The sequence below is a fragment of the Mesocricetus auratus genome, unplaced genomic scaffold, assembly GCF_017639785.1.
Source record: "Mesocricetus auratus isolate SY011 unplaced genomic scaffold, BCM_Maur_2.0 Super-Scaffold_100021, whole genome shotgun sequence".
NCBI lineage: Eukaryota > Metazoa > Chordata > Mammalia > Rodentia > Cricetidae > Mesocricetus > Mesocricetus auratus.
In genome coordinates, this window is record NW_024429202.1 from 28,362,311 (window position 1) to 28,375,157 (window position 12,847).

General features: G+C 49.0%; 1 long non-coding RNA gene across 1 annotated transcript in view; it reads right to left on the reverse strand.

Moving 5' to 3' along the window:
* Positions 1-6,716, reverse strand: part of LOC121133297 — a 45,499-nt gene extending 38,783 nt beyond the window's left edge. The window contains exon 1 of the long non-coding RNA XR_005870118.1: positions 5,244-6,716. This is a non-coding gene — a long non-coding RNA (uncharacterized LOC121133297). The remainder of the gene's footprint in view (positions 1-5,243) is intronic.
* Between the last annotated feature and the right edge of the window lie 6,131 nt (positions 6,717-12,847).

A 12,847-nucleotide genomic window follows, 5' to 3' on the forward strand; every position in this document is an offset into this window, starting at 1 on the left:
TGGACTAGATCGCCAGCACATATGTACTTATCTAAAATAATTATATAAAAGAAATGGATAGTCATGAGGTGTGATAGTCAAATTATAACAGTAAGACAACAAAAGATGAAGGAAATGTATGAATTTGACTAAATAGAGACTAAGAACTTATACATGGTCCCCCAAAATTAATTGAACATATAAAACCTATGGAAATTATTTGTGAAATCTTAACAACTTAGGGGTTAATAGCATTAATCTTTTATATTTTTGGTTGTGAGCCCAGCCTTTAATGGCTGAATCATCTTTCCAACCCTGCTGATCTCTTAAAAACAATTCAAGGGATGGAAAAATGGCTCAGCTGGTGACAGCACTCGCCTTGCTAGTCTTGTGACCAATGTTCAGTCCCTGGAACCCACACAAAGGTGGAAGAAGAGAATTGATTCCACAAATTGTCCTCTGACTTCCACACGCATGCCCATGGCAGGCATGCCCACATATACACACCATGCACACACACATTGTGCCAGCTAATTTTAGGTCAACTTGACACAAGCCAGAGTCATCTGAGAAGGGGAACCCCAAATGAGAAAATGCTTCTATAAGATTGGACTATAGGCAAAGAACTCTCTCTCTCTCTCTCTCTCTCTCTCTCTCTCTCTCTCTCTCTCTCTCTCTCTCTCTCTCTCTTTGATTTTCAAGAAAGGATTTCTCTGTGTAGCTTTGGAGCCTGTTCTGGCTCTGTAGACCAGGCTGGCCTCAAACTCACAGAGATCCTCCTGCCTCTGCCTCCCTAGTGCTGGGATATGCCACCACCACCCAGTCATTTTCTTAATTATAATGGTTGATGTGGGAGGGCCCAGCCCATTATGAGTGGTACCATCCCTAGGCTGGTGGTCCTGGGTTCTGAGTTCTGTAAGAAAGCAGCTAAGCAAGCCATGAGTAGCAAGTCAGTAAGCAGCACCCCTCCATAGCCTCTGCATCAGCTCCTGCCTCCAGGTTTCTACCCTGTTTGAGTTCCTGTCCTGACTTCCCTCAGAGATGAACATTGATATGGAAGGAGTCAGTGAAATACACCCTTTCCTCCCCAAGTTCCTTTTGGTCATGTGTTTCATCAAAGCAATAGAAACCCTAATTAAGACACACACTACAACAATAACTAAAATTTAAACAAATGAAGAAAACGATTAGAAATATAGACATACATACTTCACTAGACAGATGAACCAAGGATAAATGAGGAAGTTGCAGAAGAAAAACAGACCCTAGCCCTTTTTGGTACCAAGTTTAGTGATTATAGTTGTTGTGACAATGGTTCTGTGGAAGCTAATGGTACAATAGGAAACTCAGATGTCTTGACGTATTTTTCTTTGCAAATTTTTTTTAATTTTTGAGCCAAGGTCTCCTTTAGCTCAGGATAGCCTTGAACTCACTATGTAGCTGAGAATGGCTTTAGAACTCATGATCCTCTTGTCTTGAGTGCTGGGATTTCAGGCATGTGCTACCACACCATGTTTATGGAGCTATGGGAGTCAAACTCAGGGCTTCCTGTAGGCTAGACCGTCACCCCTAACGACTGAGCCCCTCAAAAGTGTTTCAAGGGCTGATGATGATATGCAGAAACAACAAAAGGGATACAGCATTTACAGAATGCAAAACTAGTATACTAATCCCCAAAAGGAGCACGGCCGCATGAACTATGATTCTTAAACACTTCCTCCATTTGCTACAGCAAATGCTTGTTTACTCAACTATGCAAACAAAGGAGTCTGAAATGCTGACAACTTGTGGATACAAACGTTCGTTTGAAGCCCAGAGAGATAGCTCAGGGGTTAAAGAGCACTTGATGCTCTTCTAGAGGACCTGACTTTAATTCCCAGCATCCACAAAGTGACTCCCAATCACCTGCATCTCCAGATCTGACCCAACAGCCCTGCACATGGTGTTCTGACATACATGCAGGCAAAACTCCCATTTACACAGAATAAAAAGAAAGAAATGTCCATTGCAATGTCAACTAGGGGAAATGAACAACAAAAATGAAGAAAGTAAATCAAGTTCCAGCCATAGAACTGGCTGGGCAGGCAGAGCTGCGAGCCAAGCCTGGTGACCTGAGTACTTCAGCCTCCACTCACATTCCTGGTGTGTGCACACAGCACTTGTGTACATGCACATACACACACACAATACAATGCAATAATTTTTTTAATTTTAAAAAGCAATAAGTTCAACAATAAGGAAACTATGAAGTAAATTATGATATATCCAAAACTGCACACACTAAGGTAGGCAAACACATTCTCAAGCATTCCTGGATAATTTGCAAATTTCCTTGAGATAAAATATGAAATGAAATCTTCATGGTTCCACAGCACAGGAACAGCATGCTTTCAACTTCTGATTTTATATGTGCAAACAAAAACTCTCTGAAAGAAATAAAATCTCATTACGGTCAATTCTAGATAATGGAACTAGAAGTGAGTGTCTTTTTTCTTTGCAAAAGTTTCCTACTTTTCTGTATTTAAATTTCATTCCAGAATCATTTCTTTCTTTTTTATTTATTTTTTGTTTTTTTTTGTTTTTTTGTTTGTTTGTTTGTTTGTTTTTCGAGACAGGGTTTCTCTGTATTGTTTTGGAGGCTGTCCTGGAACTCCTTTGTAGACCAGGCTGGCCTCTAACTCACAGAGATCCGCCTTCCTCTGCCTCCCGAGTGCTGGGATTAAAGGCGTGCCCCACCAATGCCCGTTCTGACAGAATCATTTCTGTTTTAGTATTTTCTTCTGCTACAACAGAACACCACATTGTGTGTGTGTGTGTGTGTGTGTGTGTGTGTGTGTGTGTGTGTGTGTTTGAGACACTGTGTCACCATTTGTGCCTCTACCATTTGTTACGTAGCTCAGGATGACTTTGGATTCTGATGCTCCTGCCTCTACCCCCACCCCCAAGTGCTCTAATTAAAAGAAACCGCCACCTGTCCAGGCTATGAGTGCTATAAGAGATGAGACCCAGGGCTTTGCCACGCTAGATCAGCAATTCACCAGCTGAGCTGCAGCTGTATTCCTACGAAGTGTGTAAAGGTGGGAGGTTTATGTAGCTCTTGGTCCTGAAGGCTGGAAGTTCACTCACATGGCACTACCATTGGCAGTGGGATCTCAGCTTCCACCGTGGCTTGAGAGCAGAAGAGGGGAAATCATTCACAGAAAGAGAAATCACTAGGGCCAGACCCATGGACATAGCTGCCCACTCCCTTCAGATCACCCATCTCTTCCTGAGAGCTCTGCCCTCAAGCCCTCATTATCTCTCCTGGGGCTCACCTCCCAACACTACCAGTGTAGGAAGTTTCCACTGTGGAAACCATAGCAGACTAATTTTTTTTTAAGAAAACATATAAAGTCGACTGGGGAGACAGCTCAGTTGGTTAATGTAAAACCAGAGTTTAATGCCCCAAACCCACAGTTAAGCTGCATGTGGCGACAAGCACTGTAATCTGAGGAGAACAGGCAGCGACAGGAGGAATCCCTGGGGCTCACCAACCAGCTGAACGAATTTGGGGGGTTCTGAGACAGTGAGAGACCCTGGCTTTAAAAAGAAGTAGGACCCTCAATATAGCCAAGCAAGGGAGGGAGGGAGGGAGAGGGAGAGATGGAGGGAGAAGGAAGAAGAAAAATGATATAGAAGCTAGATAGATGGCTCAGCAGTTAAGAGCACTGGCTACTCTCCCAGAAAACTGGGGTTTGATTCTCAGTACCCACACGGTAGCTCACAATAACTCTAGTTCCAAGGGATCCAACACCCTACTTAGGGCCTCTGGAGGCACCAGGCACACTCATGGTGCACAGATGAGCATGTACGTAAAGCACACACACAGGCACACACACACACACACACACACACACACACAAAATAAGTAAATAAAACTTGACATAACGTGACATACATGGAATCAAGAAGTGTGTAACATTAGCAATGGCACTCCTCACTCCGTTTAATTCCATTGAGATTGCTCCAAGCTGTTACTTATGGGAGAGGTGGTGTTTGTTTTGTGTAGCCTTGGCTGTCTGGAAACTTGCTCTGTAGTCCAGGTTGGCCTTGAACTCTGCGATCCACCCACCTCTGCTGCCTGAGCGATGAGATTAAAGGCATGAGGCACCAGCCCCTGGCCAGTACCAATATTGTGTTCCTTTTCAGCTATGTATAGCACTCCAGTGTATAGACATACTAGTTTGTCTAACCATCCACTTTGTTGAAGGATGAGATGCTCCCACCCATCATTTCTCTAAATCCTCTTCTAGGCCCACTTTTGTTCTCTAGTTGGACTTCAGTGATGCAAATATTGGGTGTTTGTGACTTTCTCTCCATCTCTGAGGCTCTGCTTGTTTTCTAACATCCACTTCTGTTACTCTGAGGATGATTCTGTCATCTCACTGATTCTACCTCCTGTCAGCTTGTTTTCAGGTATATGTTCTTTTTTAATTTACTTATTTTTTTAAAGATTTACTTTCATTGTATGTACACTGGTATCTTGCCTGCATGTGTGCCTGTGTCAGGGAGTCAGATTCCCCTGCAACTGGAATTACAGACAGTTGAGCTGCCATGTGGGTAATGGGAATTGAATCTGGGTCTTCTGGAAGAACAGCCAGCGCTCTTAACCACTGAACCATCTCTCCAGACCTAATTTTATTTATTTATTTATTTATTTATTTATTTATTTATTTATGGTTTTTCGAGACAGGGTTTCTCTGTGGCTTTGGAGCCTGTCCTGTAACTAGCTCTTGTAGACCAGGCTGGTCTCGAACTCACAAAGATCCGCCTGCCTCTGCCTCCCGAGTGCTGGGATTAAAGGCGTGCGCCACCAACCCCCAGCCTAATTTTATTTATTTTTAATTAAAAACTAGAATACAATATATTCTGACCACTATTCCCTTCTCCCAGCTCTTCTCAGATCCCACCCATCCAACTCCACACCCTTTCTCTCTTTGAAAACAAACAACCCTCTAGATGGAGATAGTGCAGGCTTTTAATTTCAGCATTCGGGAGGCAAAGGCAGGAGGATCTCTGAGTTCCACACAGAGCAACCCTGTCTCAAAAAAACAAAAACAAAAACAAACAACCCCCCCAAAAAAACTCAGAACAACACAAAAATGAAAAACAAAACAAAATATACAAGCAAAAGACCAAGACAAAAAAAATGCCTAGACAAAGAAAAACTGAGACAAAGTACATATAGAAACACCGCGGGGTTCGCATTGTATTGAGCATCTCACCTCCTGCTAGGCATGAGGGCTACCCTGAAGTGTGGTAGGCCCAGTGAAACTCCATTGGCGAAAACCAACGTTTCCTTTGTCAGCTGGTGTCAATTGCAGATAGCTTCTTGGTTAAGGGCGGGAGGCCATGTCCATTTCCCCCTCTCAGTGCTGGGGCCCCATCGGCCTTGAACCTGTGTAGACCGATGTGTGCTGCCACAGTCTCTGTGAGTTCATATGTGCGTCAGTCCTGTTATGTCTGGAGGACGCTGTTTCCCCGGAGTCATCCGGCACCTCTGGCTCTCACAGTCTTTCTGCCTCTGCATAGCTCCCCGGGGCTCTGAGGAAAGGGTTAGTGAAGGCATCCCGCTTAGGACTGAGTGTTCCAAGGTCTCTCCCCTCTCTGCACATTGTCCAGCCGTGGGCCTCTGTGTTATTTCCCACTGGCAGCAGGCACAAGGGAACGGTGCTGAGCTAGAAGGGAAGGCTGAGGGGGTCCACAGGAAACAGCTAAGCTGGGTTCCGGTACAGTTTATGCACTTCTATTTCTTTAGTTTATTTCATATGTATATGTGCTGTGTGTGTGCTCAAGTGTGAGTCTGTGTGTGAGTTTGTGTGCCGTGTGTGCAATCCTGTGGTGGGGGAGCACACGTGCCCAATACATGTGTGGAGGTCAGAGGGCCACCTCAGGTGTAGGCCTTTGCTTTCTTCCGTGCTAGAGACAGGTCTCTCGTTCTTCAGCACTGCATGTATCCACTCGGCAGAGGTGCCCACAGCTTCCAGAGACTCCTGTCTCCACCCACCATCCCCCCCCACAGGCTTGCTGGGATTACAGATGCATCACACACATCCTGGAGATGGGCGTCCAGCCCTCCTGCTTGCAGAGCAAGAGACTCATCCACTCAGTAATCTTCCCAACCCTTGTAGCTTCTATTTCTTGCCTACGACTTTCTATTTTTAAAATGTGTTTCAAGAGAATTTCTAATTGCTTGTTGAGGCATTTTTAAGATGGCTACTTGAAAATCCTTCCAGATAATTCCAGCACCTGACTTAACTGTGTGTTGGCATCAGCTGATTTTCTTTTCCTGCTCAAGCTGCAATTTGCCCAGTTTGGGGAAAGTGATGGGTGCCTTTTTGTGTCCCTGGCATGTTTTCTATCACATTAAGAAACAGTGGGTGCTAGTAAGTATTTTGTTTCAGCAGCCAGTCCCCACCAGGCCGAGCGGGGAAGTCCCAGCCTGCATGGTGGGCTGTAGCTCTGTAAGAACCTCATTTCTGAAGTCTTTTCCTGCACTGCTTTTGTCCATATGTGGTTTATCTGGTTCTTCTGGTCCCTCCATGGGCTGCTGCTGGTGACTGAGGGCCCAGCCAATCAGCTAGTCCTCCAGGAGGTGGAGGACCGTTGAGCTGAAAGGGCTTCCCAGTGTAAGAGACAAAAGCCCCACTCTCCAACAGCGGAGTCAGGAGACTAGCAAAAGGGAGACAGTTTTTAATTCAATTCTGAAAGACAAAAAAAAGGACACCAGTCCTAGAGAGAGGCAAAAATGACTTTGAAAGCCCCTGATGGTGAGACACCCCTGCGCACTTTGCCCCAGAGTTAACAATCTGAGCTCATCTAGCACCCACCCACTCCTTAACTCCCCATCCTATTGGTTCAGGATGCAAAGCTTTATCTAACAAATGTTCTGAGGTTTGAGACTGCCCCTTCTTCTGATAGTGGGCTTCCTCTCCATGACTGCCTGCAATTTTCCATCTTTTGGATTTCTGAGACAGCAGCTTCCAGCCGCTAGCGGGAAGTGTGGGGTGGAGAACCTCCTGCTTATCGTGGTTCTTAAAACGAGCTCTAAGCACACTTCGTGCTGAACGGACCGGAATGATTTACCTCCTGTGCAGGCTAGGCCACTGTGAGTGTGTGCAGGAGGTGTGTGTGTGTGTGTGTGTGTGTGTGTGTGTGTGTGTGTGTGTGTACACGCATGCACGCACACGTGTCACCCAGTGACATGTGTGGACAGGGTTGGAAAAGGAAATCCCTCAGTCTAGCCTGCTATCCCAACTCTTCCAGGAAGGAGACACAGGGCTCACCTGGGATTCCCAACAGCATCGCTGGCCTGTCTGGAAAGGAACACACCAGAAGGTCCGTCCTCGGCAGCTCCCCTTGAGAGTCACACGTGGGAAGACACACCCATCGAGTCATGCCCAGAGAGGAGGCACACCTGACCCACTTTCCTCCTTTCCCCCAGGCCCCAGGTCAGATGAGCTTCTCTCTCTCCTCGACCTCCCATCAGGCTCCTTTGCCTGCCTCTGCTGCCATTTCCATGATCCAAGCAGCACTTGGCAAGGCAAAGACCAACAAGAGGAAAAGAGTCTGCACCACCTTGTCTAGACCCGAGCTGGACCAGGGCTGTGTCTGTCTCTGCCTGCTCCCACCTGCCTGAGAGCCAATCAAGGAGGGGAAACCTGCCGTGATCCCACCCAGGGAGCCGGCTGATCCCCGTAATTGCCGAGGCTTTCTTTTTGCGTCTTAGCTTTTGTTTATGAAAAGTTCAACGGAACACAGACATCGAACAGGTGGCATCATAATAGACTTGCTCCTTCCCAGTCGTTCCCCAGCTAGAAGCCCATCAGGGTTCCCATAGCCCCAGGCCTTGGGGACATTTGAAGAAAAACCGCAGATGTCACATTCCTCTCACAGAGAGCTTACGCTGTATCTGGGACAGTGCCCAGACAACCACCCTCCTCTCTGGACAGTCTGGTGTCCATTTGCACATTCAAGGGCATTTACAGTCTTTGAAATGTCTAAATTTAGGGTGTCTTACAGGACCCCCAACCTGACAGAGGCGTGCGGCTAAGGGGAAGCATATACATCCCTGGGGTGTGAGACCACTTCCAGCACAGTGAGGCTATGGGCCTGCAGAGGTGTGTAGGGGTACAGGCAGCCGGTCTGAGACTCCAGGCACAGCCCCAGATTTGACTGTCACGGAGATAACTTGGCTCCTGTGTCCAGCAACCATCCTGTCTTAGCCTGGGTCTCTGAGTTCTGTATCCCCATTTGAGGCACAGTAGCCTCTGGGTCCTATCTCTGTACCAAAGACTGCAAGATGGCCTAGAGTACCTGCTGGACCCTTGTCTCCCAAGCACGGAACCATGAGCTTAGTCTTGGAGACTTTCCCCAGTGATGGAACTGTAAGCAAAAGTAAAGCCCCCCAAGTTGCTTTCGGACGGGGTGTTCTATCACAGCACTTGGATCTGCGCATGCTAGGCAGGCAGTAAGTCCCAGTCTATTCTTGGACTCTCTAATCTAGTTAGGGAGGTGGGAGAAATATGCAAAGACTCGGTCACTCCCGTGGGGGGGGGCACCTAGCAGAAGGCCTTTGTGTCTATAGGTCCTTGAGCTCCACTCAACTTAGCCTGAAGCTCGTAGCCCTTCCGAGGAACTGAACTCCACAGCTCTCACATCCATTCGTAAAGAAGAGATAAAGGGGACCCTGCCCACAACGCTGCCCAGTGTGACGCTGACAGCGCTACCTGTGAAGCAGGGGTTCTCAACCTGTGGGTCTCGACCCCCTTAGGGGCCATATGTCAGATATCTTGCATAAGAGATATTTACATTGTGACTCAAACAGCAGCAGAATTACAGTTATGAAGTAGCAAGGAAATAATCTTGTGGTTGGGTCACGGGGTGGGGGGGTTCCACCACAACACATTAGGAACGTTGAGAACCACTGCCAGTGTGAGGGCCAGAGGGCCAGCTATTGTCACAAGACACACAGGGCTCAGAGCGGAATGACTACCTTCAGACCTGACTGGTCTGAGTACCCATCCCCAACTGCTGTGACCTGCCACTCCTTCAGGAGCTGACCTCCTCCTGGTGGCCCCTGCTGGGGCTGCCAGTGCCACAGGAATCTGTGAAGAGTACAGGCCTTCAGCCGGGTGGGCAGTGCCCTGCTTCCTGGGTGCTGTGGGGTTATGGGCACCCATCCTACAAGCCTGATATTCTTCTCTTAGACACAGAGTGGGTTGCCGGCCTTCCCCCATCACCCCAGAATCCTGTGTGCCCCTGGACCTGGCCTGCTCACTTCACCTGAAATCCCCTCCTTTGGGGGAGGATGGTTTATGTGGGCAAGGGACAGAAATGGATAGCAAGAACATTGCTATTTGGAGTGCTAGAGAGATAGCTCAGTTGGTAAAAACACTTGCCACCCAAGTATGAGGGCCTAACTTCAATTTCGAGCATCCCCACAAAAGGCCAGGCATGGTGGCATCTGTTTACAAACCTACACGGGACTGAAGCTAAGGGGATCCTCTCTGGCCACCCAGCCCAGCCCCATGAGCAAGACCCAGGTCCCAGTAAAAGACCCCATCTCCTAAAACACAATGGATGTCTTTTGAGGAACAATAGGGACCCTGACTTCTGGCTCTCTCTTGTGCATGCACACACACATATACACCTAAGTGTAAATGCACCCCTTCCCACAGCTGGACCTTGCTGGCAAAGACCCTCTCTGAAACATTGGCTCCTCCTTAATTAAGGCACCCAGAGTACTGTCCTAAGAAAGCAACTCCCACGGAGTTCGGTCCCAGCTGACATTAACCTATCAGGAAAGCATTAATGCCAGTGGAGGTGAGCGGTTAAGAAGAGCCGGTCAGATAAGGGAGGGGCTCGGCTATCTTCTGGCAAGGGTGGCTCCCACCACAAGAGAGGCACAGGGTATCACAGGCAAAAGAGGCGTCACCCCCACGCAAGAAACAAAGGAGATGTCCTGCAAGTAGCCCCACGTGATTGGAGGCTGATTCAGGATGCTGACGGCTAGCTCTCATCCTCACCGGGTTCTGTTGGGCACCGGGCCAGGACAGAGGCCTTCTCTGCCAACCCAGGGTGGCTCTAGGAAGGCGAGGCACCAACAAACAACAAGGCCTTCTGGTCCAGGTGGCTGGTCTCAGCCTGTAGGACTCAACCATCCCCAGAGTCATGGGCCCTCCCCAGGGGCATAGAAAGCCCATGCATCTTCCCACATTATCTGTGATGCTCTCCAGTGGGTCTCCCTACCCCACTGGATCAGGAGCCCTTCCGGGAAAGAAGAGCCATGGCAGGAATCTGGAAGGAGACCTCCCCCACACTCCATTTTACTATGAAATTTCTCAAGGCAGGTCCTGGCAGATGTTCCAAGCAGAAAGGACCAGTCAGGGGCCTGGGGGGGTCAGGTCAGCAGATAAAGCACTTGCTGTGTAAGTACCAGGGCCAGAGTTCGGATCCCCATCCTTGGAGGCAGAGACTGGGGATCCCCAGAGCAGGGATTAGCTGATTAGCAAAACTCCAGGTACAGAAAGACACCGAGGAAGACACAAGTTGTCAACCTCGGACCTTCACACACATCCAAACACATGTGCATGCTTACTTACACACACATGCACAACACTCACACATTTGTGCAAGGGTATGCACACAGGCACAAGCAGACAAACCCTTTGGACAGTTTGTATGCCCGCATCTCATCAAGCTGTGGGAATCTGCCTTGCCCAGCCTGCCACTGTGGGGCCACCAGCTAGTCTCAGGCGTGCTCTGAGAGTAGAGAGGCTCAGAAACGTCAAGAGAAAGAAGGGCTTGAAATTAAGTTCCCACTGCTGGATGCACAGCCCGTGATGCCAAGGACCGAAGCCTGCCTTACACAGACAGTCTCCAGGCAGGGGAGTGGAGTGTTTGGGGTCTGGGAGCTTCTCCAGAGGGGCAACAGCATGCAGCAGACTCCAGGGGCGAAGGGGGGAAGGGCAGTAGGCATCCCAGGGGCTGTGGTGGTCCCTTCAAGTCTGAGTCCTTCAATCCACCGGAAGCAGAATATTTTCTAGGGGACAACTAGATCATGTATGTTCTCCTTGGTTTGAGCAGGCAGGTTTTGCGGGAGGGTTTAGAAGGATACTGCAAAGTAGTGGTGGAGCAGAGGCCCACCTGGCCACAGACAATTCTGCCATGGGAGGGCAGGGAACCGGAGAGGAGGCTGTTTGGTGGAGGATGCTGGGACCAAAAATGTAGCATTCAGGAGACCAGGCGACGACTGAGGGTAAATGGAGCAGATGGGTGTACGGAGACTGGAGGGCTCAGCTTGGTGCACCTGGTTCCTACAGTACTAGCTCTAGGCACAGTCCATTGACTACTGGAGGGCCTGAGATACATCGCTACACCAAGTCACCTTTAAAAGTTTGTCCTAAAGCAAAACCTCTCTCGGCTCCCGCCTGCAGCCCCAGGGGAGGCTCTAAAGACAACGCGGCTGCCCCCTCCACTCCTTCAGAAACAATGGGCAGGCAGCCGGTAGAGAACCAGGGAAGCAAGTGTGGAAAATTCCCCAATTTTACAATGTCAACCCCTGAACCAGGGAGCAGCCGTAGGCTGTGCCCCCGCGTGTCCGCCCGCGGGACTGCACTCTCGGGGATGGGGGTGGATTGATCTCCTGGTTCTCAGACTACGAGGACGTATGGTGGGTAGGGAATTATGTTAGCGTGCTTAAAGACGAAATCTTAATCTTTTCTCCAACAGAAGTACGGTAACCACTTTTCACTGGGTCATCACATGCTATCACTAGCTGTATCCTTTCCTTTTTCCTCCATATTAGCTCAGAGCTCTCAAGTATGCCTTCAGAGGACATAGTATCTGAAACACTGAGTCTGGACACTGCCTCCAGCAAACACGTAGCTGGGCTTGTTCTGTTCATGTGCTCTCCTAGGGCTTTGGGGAACCCTGGCTACCAGGGAGAGAAAGGAAATAGCAAACAGAACCCTTCCTGAGTGCCAGATGACAGCTGGGCCTCATCGATCTCATTGGCAATCCACAGCAAACCCTCAGTGTCACATTTCTGCCAGGTTTTCAGGGGAAAGAGCCTGGTGAAGCCTAGCCAGTCAGGCTGACAAAGCCTCACTCCTTAAGACTTGGGGGACTTGATTTCGGGGTGGTTCACACTCGCCGATTACCCCGGGAACATCAAGATACACCCACGTTGCCCACATAGTAAAACCTTCCTTGTAAGAGAGGGCTCCCTGGCTAATGGGGGGTTTCTTCAACCATTCTGGCGAGAATGAAGTTTGAATAAACAGTCAGCCTCTCTAGCTAGAAGAGATGCTGTCGGTCCTTGAGCCAGAGTGCTATGGCTACCGTGGCAGTTTGTCACAGGGACACCCGCCCCCCACTTCAAACCTATCCCAGACTTGTCTGCCTTCATGGGGCTTCGGTTTTTCCATAGGCACAGTCAAGCATGGGTGGTTGTCTCTTGATTGCTCTGGGGCCACAGAGACCACTGTGGTGGCCCTCTAGACCCTCAGTGCTTCTGCCGCTGGCCTGGGGAACAGAGGTGAACACAGGGGGCAGGACTCTAGAAGGGGCTTCAGCTGGCCAGGAACAGAGTGAGAAGTTTGTCTGGCTCTGGAGTGCGCCCCACCCCCACCAGTCCCTCAGTTTTCTCTCTTATAGAATGGTTCTTATAGCCTGTGCTTGCAAGGCTTCCTGGTGGGGTTGGAAATAAGGTATCTTCTGTGCCTGGCACCAGAGCTGCCCTGTTTTAGGATTTGATCTTGCCAAAGCCTTTGAATCTGGGCAGAAAACATCTGATGGGTTAGCCTGCGGCAATGCCCTGCAAGCC